An 8,958-nucleotide genomic window follows, 5' to 3' on the forward strand; every position below is an offset into this window, starting at 1 on the left:
AGGGCCAGCGTCGCGTGGCCCAGCTGGAGGGATGCCACAGCCACCTCGGGGCTCAGTGCGGCTCCTGCCTTTTGGAGGGAGACGGGAGCAGAGCCACCCCCAGAGCGAGCGCTGCCAAGGGACTCGCCTCCCACAGCTGCCGGCGGGAAGGTGAATTGGATGCCGTCGGAAGCGTGTTCCTGGGGCAGGTGTGCGAATGCGCTACAGCATCTGACAGCCCAGCACCGCGGCGGGGTGGGGGGGGACGGAGGGGACGGGCCTGGGGCGTCCAAGGCCACATCGACAGCGCCCGGTTGTGGGAAGAGCACTGGACAGGGAGTCCACCCTGGCTCCTCGCGCCGGCGGCTGGGGCCCTGCCTCTCTGGACCTCGGCAGACACGGCCGTGAGAGGCGGGGGGAGGCCTCGCTGCCCGCCATGCAGGGGTGCTGTTACCGTCCCCTCTGGAGGTGAGGAGACCGGGGTGTCCTGAGCGGAGGTGCTTACCTGCAGCTGGCGGCGATGGGTCAGTACTGGACCCTCCTCCAAGCCCAGAGCTCCCCATGCGCAGGTCCACCGCCAGGGCCGACATTCCCCTGGTGACCACTAAGGGGCGCCCTAGACCGTTTCTTCTTGTTGGCACCAGCACCTTCATCCTCAGCCATGTGGTCCCCCTGGTTGATGTCCGAGGGAGGTGGGGCTGGGGGCCAGCTTCTGGGGCAAGGTTGGATGTCACGCTGGTCCTCCCTCCCCCTCCACCCCCCCCCCCACCGCCATGAAGCAGCCTCCTGCCCTCACTCTCCATAGCTCCCCTCCTCACGTCCCCTGTGAGCCCCATGTGCCGGGTTAGAGTCAGCCACAAAGATCAGAGGCTCAGAGAGGGTTAGTAACTGGCTCGAGGTCACACAGCCAGGTCGGTCTAATTCCAAAAGCCAGAGCCCAGTCCTGGTTCAGGGGATGCCCAGGCGGGTGCACTAGACTCAGCCTGTCACACCAGCCACCACAGTCAGGAGGGTCCTGGTCCGCTGGGCCTGTGGGCCTCCTGGTGACAAGGGGGCTGGGCCTTCCTCAGTGGCCCTGCCATTGCTCAAGGCTCAGGGCTTGGTCCATCAGGCCTGGGGGGCGCTCAGCCGACGGGGGGCGGCGGGGGGGGGGGGTCGTTGGCACTGGTGTTGGCATCTGTACCAGACAGTGGGTGTTGAGGTGAGGGCGGGCCGAGGGCTCTGGGTGGGGCAGGACCCCAGGCCACGCTGGCTCAGAAGCAGAGGGGCTGCAGGTAGGAGGCGGGGCTGTGCGGTTGGACTGTGGTGGGGAGAGGCCTGGGGGGGCGGGAGGGAGGCTGTGATTTGAGGAGGGGAAGCAACGGCCTGGGTCCCGCGCACATGGGAGCGGAGCTGACCTGAGGGGCTGTTACCCAAGGGGGGCCGGGCTGGGGGAGTGGGGCGACGGCAACACTGAGTGCGGGCCCTTCTCTCCCTGCCCAGCTCTCTGGAGGGTGGACGCTCTCGACCACCCAGGGACGCAGGAGGAAGCCCAGGTTCCCAGAGCAACAGCCAGCTCCTGCCTGCCGCGCCCCACCCCCCCTCACAGCAGGCCCCCCCCCCCCCCCCAGCAGGCCCTGTATCCTTGGTCCTGTCCCAGCACAGACTGCCTCCCCCACCAGTTACTCTGCAGCAGTGGAGGTGGGGGCAGGCCCGGGGCCGGGCTCTGGGTTTGGGGAGGAGGTGGGCTCAGCCGGACTCCGGGACACGTGGCAAAGCCAAGGAGAAGCCAGTGGGGAGGCTGCTGCGAGTGTGGGGGCTCCGTCCCCCAGGAGGCTGAGTGAGGGGGGTTGTGGGCCAGAGGCGTCCTCCTGGAAAATCCCAGCCCTTCCCCAGGCAGGTACAGAACCTGCCCGCCCAGCCCGGCCCTGCCCTCCCTCCCTCCCCGCCGTGTCCAGGGGCACCTGACTGGAAAGGGCTATAAATAGAGGGATGACGGCAGCTCCGGAAGCCGAGGGGGGGCAGGAGAGAGGGACTCTGCTTGTCCCCGGAGGGCCCGGAGGCCGCTCTGACGGCAGCATAGCATTTCCGTGGTGGGTCTTGCAGGTCGCACAGCGTCCCCCTGGCCCAGGAGGTCTGGGAGGGGCATTCAGGCAGAGGGGACGACCTGGGGAAGCAAGAAATGGAGCAGGCGGGTGGCTCAGAGCGGCTGGGCAAAGGGGCATGGGGTCAGGACAGGCGAGAAGCCCAAGGCCTGGAATGCCAGGGTAAGGGCGCTGTGCTGGGCTCCGCCTCCTGCTCTCACTGGGCGGCCCCCTAGACGGTTTGGACGCCTGGCTCTCAGGGTAGCCCTGGTTTTGTGAAGGGGAGTTAAGAGCAGCACACAAGAGCAAGTGAAGGGCAGTCCCGGCCGCCCGGGGCGCTGTGCCAGCAAGTGCACGGCCATCCTTCCCAGTGGGAAGGGTGAGGGGGGTGGGAGGGCTGCTAACTGGTCCCCAGTCTCTGTTCCCCCTGTCTTCTTTGCTATAAACGCCCTCATTTTATTTTTTGTTAATCCTCACCCGAGGATATTTTCCCATGGATTTTTAGAGAGAGTGGAAGGGAGGTGGGGAGAGAGAGAGGGAGAGAAACTTCGATGTGAAAGAGACACTTCAATTGGTTGCCTCCCGCACGAGTCCAGACCAGGACCAGGGATCGAGCCTGCAACAGGGTACGTGTCCTTGACCAGAATGGTACCCGGGACCCTTTCAGTCCAAAAGCCGATGCTCTGTCCCCTGAGCCAAACCGGTCAGGGCAGAACCCCTGGTTTTTAGCGGGTCACAACCCACGTGGGATGAAGACGGCACTGCTGGCCTCGGTTACAGCGAGTGAGGCCCGTGATGAGCCTGCCACCGGCAGTGGGAGGAGGGTTACGCACACCCTGTGTGCCCCTCCCTCTGCCGCTGGAAACGTGCCTGTGATCGCTGAGCCGGGCCCTCACCTGGCATCATGAGCAGATGCCACCTGTCCAGGGAGACCACGCGACAGGAAGGCAGGAAGTGGCCGGCCCCGGGTGCTGATGGAGCTGCCGCCTCAGTCCTGGACTAGCTCCCTCCCGGGGCTGCCTGCGAGGAAGAAGAATGAGCTTCTGTGCTTGTTGACACGCTGTTTCTTTGTTTTTTTCTAGTTTTTTCGGCCGAGCGTCGTCCTAAACAGCACACATGTCCGACGGGAGCCTCAGAGCCCTGACACCCAACGGACCTGCCGCTGAAACAAGCCCACAAGCAAAACGAGAAAAGATAACCCGCGGGCGTTACCCCTCCTCAGCGGTGACAGCAGAGACGCTCCAGGGACCTTCCAGGTGTCACTGCTCCAGGGACCTCCTGGGCGTCACCGCTCCAGGGACCTCCCAGGTGTCACCGCTCCAGGGACCTCCCAGGTGTCACTGCTCCAGGGACCTCCCAGGTGTCACCGCTCCAGGGACCTCCCAGGTGTCACCGCTCCAGTGACCTCCGGGTGTCACCTCTCCAGGGACCTCCCAGGTGTCAACGCTCCAGTGACCTCCGGGTGTCACCGCTCCAGGGACCTCCCAGGTGTCAACGCTCCAGTGACCTCCGGGTGTCACCGCTCCAGGGACCTCCCAGGCGTCACCGCTCCAGTGACCTCCCAGGTGTCACCTCTCCAGGGACCTCCCAGGTGTCAACGCTCCAGTGACCTCCGGGTGTCACCTCTCCAGGGACCTCCCAGGCGTCACCGCTCCAGGGACCTCCCAGGTGTCACCTCTCCAGGGACCTCCCAGGTGTCACTGCTCCAGGGACCTCCCAGGTGTCACTGCTCCAGGGACCTCCCAGGCATCATGCTCGCTCCCTGGCCCAGGCCAGCACCTCTGTTCCTGCGGTCCCAGCAGGACGCTCACACGGGGCCTTTGTTGGGGACAACGTGCAGTGTCCTGAGAGAGCGCGTTCCCGCGCCAGGCCCCTCCCAGACCACCTGCTCTGGGTGCCGGGCTCAGGGCCTCCTCTCCCGGCCTGAGACCCATGTGCTCCGCGAGCCGTCCCCGCCTGAGGAGTAAAGACAGAGAGACTGTAGCTAATCCCCTCGGCAGTCCTGGGCGGCCCTTTCAGCCCTTTCCCAACACACGGGGTTGTGTGGTCTTCTCTCTGCCGTGATGAAATAATAATAATAACAATAATAGTTGCCGTTTAATGAAGACCCTCTAGTGCTCAGCTCTCTATGGGAGGCCTGGACAAATGCCATGAGGCTCTGGTGTCTCAGGCCCCGGCCTGACTCTCGGCCCTGCAGTTGGCTAGTGGGTGACCTTGGCCTGACCATTACCCTCTCTCTGCCTCGTGCCCTCACTGAGCAGAGGCAGGAAGAGTCACCGATGGCCGGCCGGCGGGGCTCAGCGGTTGAGCGTTGACCTAGGAACCAGGAGGTCACCACTTGATCCCATCAGGGCACAGGCCCGGGTTGTGGGCTCCATCCCCAGTGTGGGGCTTGCAGGAGGCAGCCGATCCATGATTCTCTCTCATCATGGATGTCTCTCTCTCTCTCCCTCTCCCTTCCTCTCCGAAATCAATTTACACTTGTGTTTAAAGACTCACTGGTGAAGGCAGAGTGTGGGTCCAGGGGCCTGGCAGCTTTGACACAAACCGTGGCTGAGCCCGTGGACGTTGGCTGGGTGCTCCACGCTCTGCACGTATCGGCCCATTGAAACTTCATGGGCGACTGCACGTGGGAGGTGCTGTCCCCGGCTGTCCCCAGTTTCCAGAGGAGGAAGCACGCCCAGAGAGGCCTGCCCACTCGCCCCAAGTCACACAGCTGGCAGGTGGCCGAGCGGACGCTGGAACCCAGGGCTGCCGGATTCCAGAGCCCGTGTCCCTAACACGGGCCACTTCCTCCCACCCTCCCCGCGGGCTTCCCGTCACTGACGGGCGGGGAGTGGTAGGTGGCATTCTGCTCTGCCCTGATCACAGGCCCGGATCCCAGCTGCCGCGGGAAGGGTCCCGGGGTGCCCCGGGGCCCCCACAGGCCTCTCAGGAAGTCCCGGGCCTGCCCCCGGGCAGCGAGGAGCAGGCGCCGTGCCCATCACCCCGTCTCGGGACTCATTTTTCTGCCTCTGCCGAGAGTGTGGGGCCCCTGGGTGGGAGGAGCCGGGTCCCCCGTGCCCAGGCTCCACCGGCTAAATTTAGGTGCTGGGATCTGGAAACAACAAGGGTAATTAGGGGTGTTATATCACTTTCCTGCTGCCTCTCACGTCCCCTGAGCAGTCACAAGTCACTCAGGCGGGGGGAGGAGGCGTGGATGGCACAGAGGGGAGGAGTGGATGGACAGTTGGGGCGGGAGGGGGTGGGGGAACCCACAGCCTTCACCTCCGACGCTAGGGCTCACAGAGCAGGGCTGCCTGGGCCTGGCCACGGCCCCTGTTGCCCTGGGACCCCAACCGGGCCCTGGGCATCACGGGAAGGCGATCTTCAGGCAAACACCCCAAGGGCGCCCTCCAGTTCACACCACCCATCAGTGGGACCTCCTGGCGGAAAGGCAGCCCTGTCCTTAGCAGGGCTGGCCCAGGGGGAGTCCACGGGCACTGACCACACGCGTGTGCAATGGGGCTGGTGTGTGGGCTCCCAGCAGGTCCCTCCGGCAGCGACAGGAGAGGCCTCTGTAGCCGCATCTCCCCAAGGAGGAGGCCGAGCCGCTAGCCGCTCCGGTCTGCATGGCTGAGGCCGGGGGAGGCCGGCCATGAACCTGGCGGGCTGGCCGCAGAGCCCGTGTTCCTAGCCACGGCGACAGCCGACTCCGGTCCACAGCAGACAGTCCTGCAGGTTATCCCTCTGCGGCCAGAGAAGAATCACCAAGAGGCCCTGCCACGAGAAGGGAAGCACGCAAGGCGGTCAGAACTGCCTCCCCGGAGACTGCAAGGTGAGGCGGCGCTGCCGAGGGCACCCTGGAGCCGCAGCCACAGGAGGCTCCTGCCCCGGGGCCCGATGACTGTGGGGCATCCCTGTACGAATCGCAACCAACCTGCATCGACCAATTGCAAACTGGGCAGAGGATCTGCATGGAGCTTTCTCCAAAGAAGACATGCAAATGGCCGAGAGGCCCATGAAAGATGCTCGACATCATTGTTCATCACGGCGGGGGGGCGGGGGGGAGAGAAACAAATCAAAACCCCCATGAGAAACCCCTCACACCCACCGGGGCGGCTAGAACAAGAGACAGACAGTCACAAGTGCCGACAAGGGCGTGAAGTCACCAGAGCCCTCAGTGCGCTGCTGGTGGGGACACGCGTTGGGAAACAGCCTGGCAGCTCCTCCAAAGGTCGGACGAGGAGTCACCCCGTGGCCCAGCAAGTCCACTCCTAGGCAGACACCCAAGATGACCGACCACACACGTGCACAAAAGCCGGCATGTGAGTGTGCGCAGCAGCACTATTTATAAGAGCTGCAAAGTACAGCTAGTCCAAACGCCCATCAGCGGAGGGGGTAAGCCGGATGCGGCCCATCGCGACCACGGAATGTTATTATTCGGCCTTAAAAAGGGCCGTAGCATCCCACAGGCTACGGGGAGGGACCCTGAAGACATTATGCTGCACGAAAGGCTACATTTGCGTGACTCCGTTTATATGAAGTAGCCAGAGTGAGCAAATTGGCAGAGACAGGAAGTAGATGGGTGACCCCCGGGAGCTGGGGCTGGGGAGGTGGGAGGTGGGAGGTGGGAGGTGAGAGCAGGGTTTCTCTGGGGCGACGCAAGTGTTCTGGAATTAGGGAGGAGAAGCAAGTGTATCGCTGAGTTTTATACTTTAAAAGGGTGGACGTATGGCGTGTGCATCCCATACCAATAAAGCTGCTATTAAAACAGATCTGCCTCGAATAGTCGCAGGAGCACAAATGGAGACCCACAGACCATATGCCTAAATATTTCAAAATCAAGCAAACAAGCTGTTAAATAAAATATGCTCCCTTCTCTTACCTTGACAAATACCCCTCCATGGTGACAAAACTGAAAAGTACGTGTAAAGCGATGGCTTTTAGGTGCGTGAGAGCTGACGTGTTTGGGTGCTCTGTGACGGACCGGCTGTGTTTGGACAAGGGATAAAATAAAGACACGCAAACCTCAGATTATTATCGTTTTATTCCGTAAAAACGTCCATGCTTTCATTTCCCCCAAAGTCCCTCATTGGTGTTCTAGGAACAGGAGTAATCTGAAAGGACTACAGAAATACAGCTTTCTTCAAAAGCATAGACGATCGTAATTTAAGTTTTTAAAAATAATTTTCAAGGAGGTATTTATCAAAAATGTTCATAACCATTTCCTGAAACGAAGAGGCAGGGGACAAGTGCTAATTAGTACAACATTTGAAATCAAACCTGAATCTTCCTTAGTTTTTTGAACATTTAATGAAACGTTATGCAACATTTTTGACAGAAGAACACTATCGGCCATTGTCGCGTCCACAGCCCACGCGCGGGTCGCGCAGAGCATGGCGCCACGCTCCCGCACGCTCCACCTGGACTTACACACACAGACTGGGGAGCGAGATGCACTGTTTGAACATCGCAAGGCGGCCCTGGCTGGTTTGGCTCAGTGCGCAGAGCGTCGGCCTGCGGAGTGAAGGGTCCTGGGTTCTTTTCTGGTCAAGGGCACAAATATGTTTACAAAAACAAAAACATGGCCCTAACCGGTTTGGCTCAGTGGATAGAGCATCGGCCTGTGGACTGAAGGGTCCCAGGTTCGATTCCGGTCAGGGGCATGTACCTTGGTTGTGGGCACATCCCCAGTAGGGGGTGTGCAGGAGGCAGCTGGTCGATATTTCTCTCTCATCGATGTTTCTAACTCTCTATCCCTTTCCCTTCTTCCCTGTAAAAAATCAATAAAATATATATATATAAAAACAAAACAAAACAAAACAAAAAAACATTGCAAGGTCAATGGCCGTGGGCGTCATTATGGATTCATTCACAAGAACCACTGGAACCAGGAGTTAGTACGTGAGGAAGAGCAAGAGAATGGAGTCTCGGCCCCGGTCTGAGAGACTGGGGGACACTGCAGGCCTTCCTGGGGTCACCCCTCAGGGACGTGCCAGGTGATTGGTGCAGGCTTTGCACAGCTTTCCCCGCCCAACTTTGAATATATATTTTTATTGATTTCAGAGAGGAAGAGAGAGAGAGAGAAATATCAATGATGAGAGAGAATCATTGACCGACTGCCTCCTGTAGGCCCCACACTGGGTATGGAGCCCGCAATCTGGGGTTGGTGCCCTGACCGGGAATCGAACCGTGATGTCCTGGTTCATAGGTCGATGCTCAACCACTGAACCCGCCGGCCGGGCATTGCACAGCTTTTGAAAGCTATGGGCTCAGACTCAGGCGGTTAAGCCAAGAGGGACATGAGGGACGCCCCACACCCAGCCCCATGCCTATCCCTTCTGGCCCAAGCATTCTGAGCCCAGGTGGCCATCGCCCGCCCCTCCACACCCCACACCTCCACGCAGCCCCCAGGCCCCCAGCGACTCCCGCCCCTCTCTCTCCGTTGCCCCGCACTCTCCACTGAGCCAGCCAGACCTCCGCCCTTGTGGGCCCCCCTTTCTGGAACACTCTCCTGAAACCTCACACAGTCAGCGTCTGTGCAGCCTCCTTGGCCAGCCACAGACGCAGGTGGGGACTGGGGGCGTGGGGACGTGATTAGCTCAGACTGGCCCTGGTCCAGTGAGGATGAGGGACAGGGCGTCCCCATATGGACCTGGAGTGTGGCTGGCAGGGGCGGTGGTATTGGGGGGCAGTCAGCCCCGTTTGCCCAGTCCCACCAGGACAGAGCGCAGAGCACGCCCCTCTGTTTGTAGATCGGGCTTGGGGGTGAGGGGGATGGACTTGCTCAAGATCCCACACAACGCAGTGGGGGGCTGAACCCCAGCTTCCAAAGCCACAGGCAGCATTCTTCCCGCCCACAGCGTGGGATGAGTTCTTGGGTGACAAGACCCCTCTAGAGGTCTCGGGAGTTGGGGAACCCTGAGGCTCCAGC

This window comes from Myotis myotis, unplaced genomic scaffold (assembly GCF_014108235.1).
Source record: "Myotis myotis isolate mMyoMyo1 unplaced genomic scaffold, mMyoMyo1.p scaffold_m19_p_27, whole genome shotgun sequence".
In the NCBI taxonomy this organism is placed as follows: Eukaryota; Metazoa; Chordata; class Mammalia; order Chiroptera; family Vespertilionidae; genus Myotis; species Myotis myotis.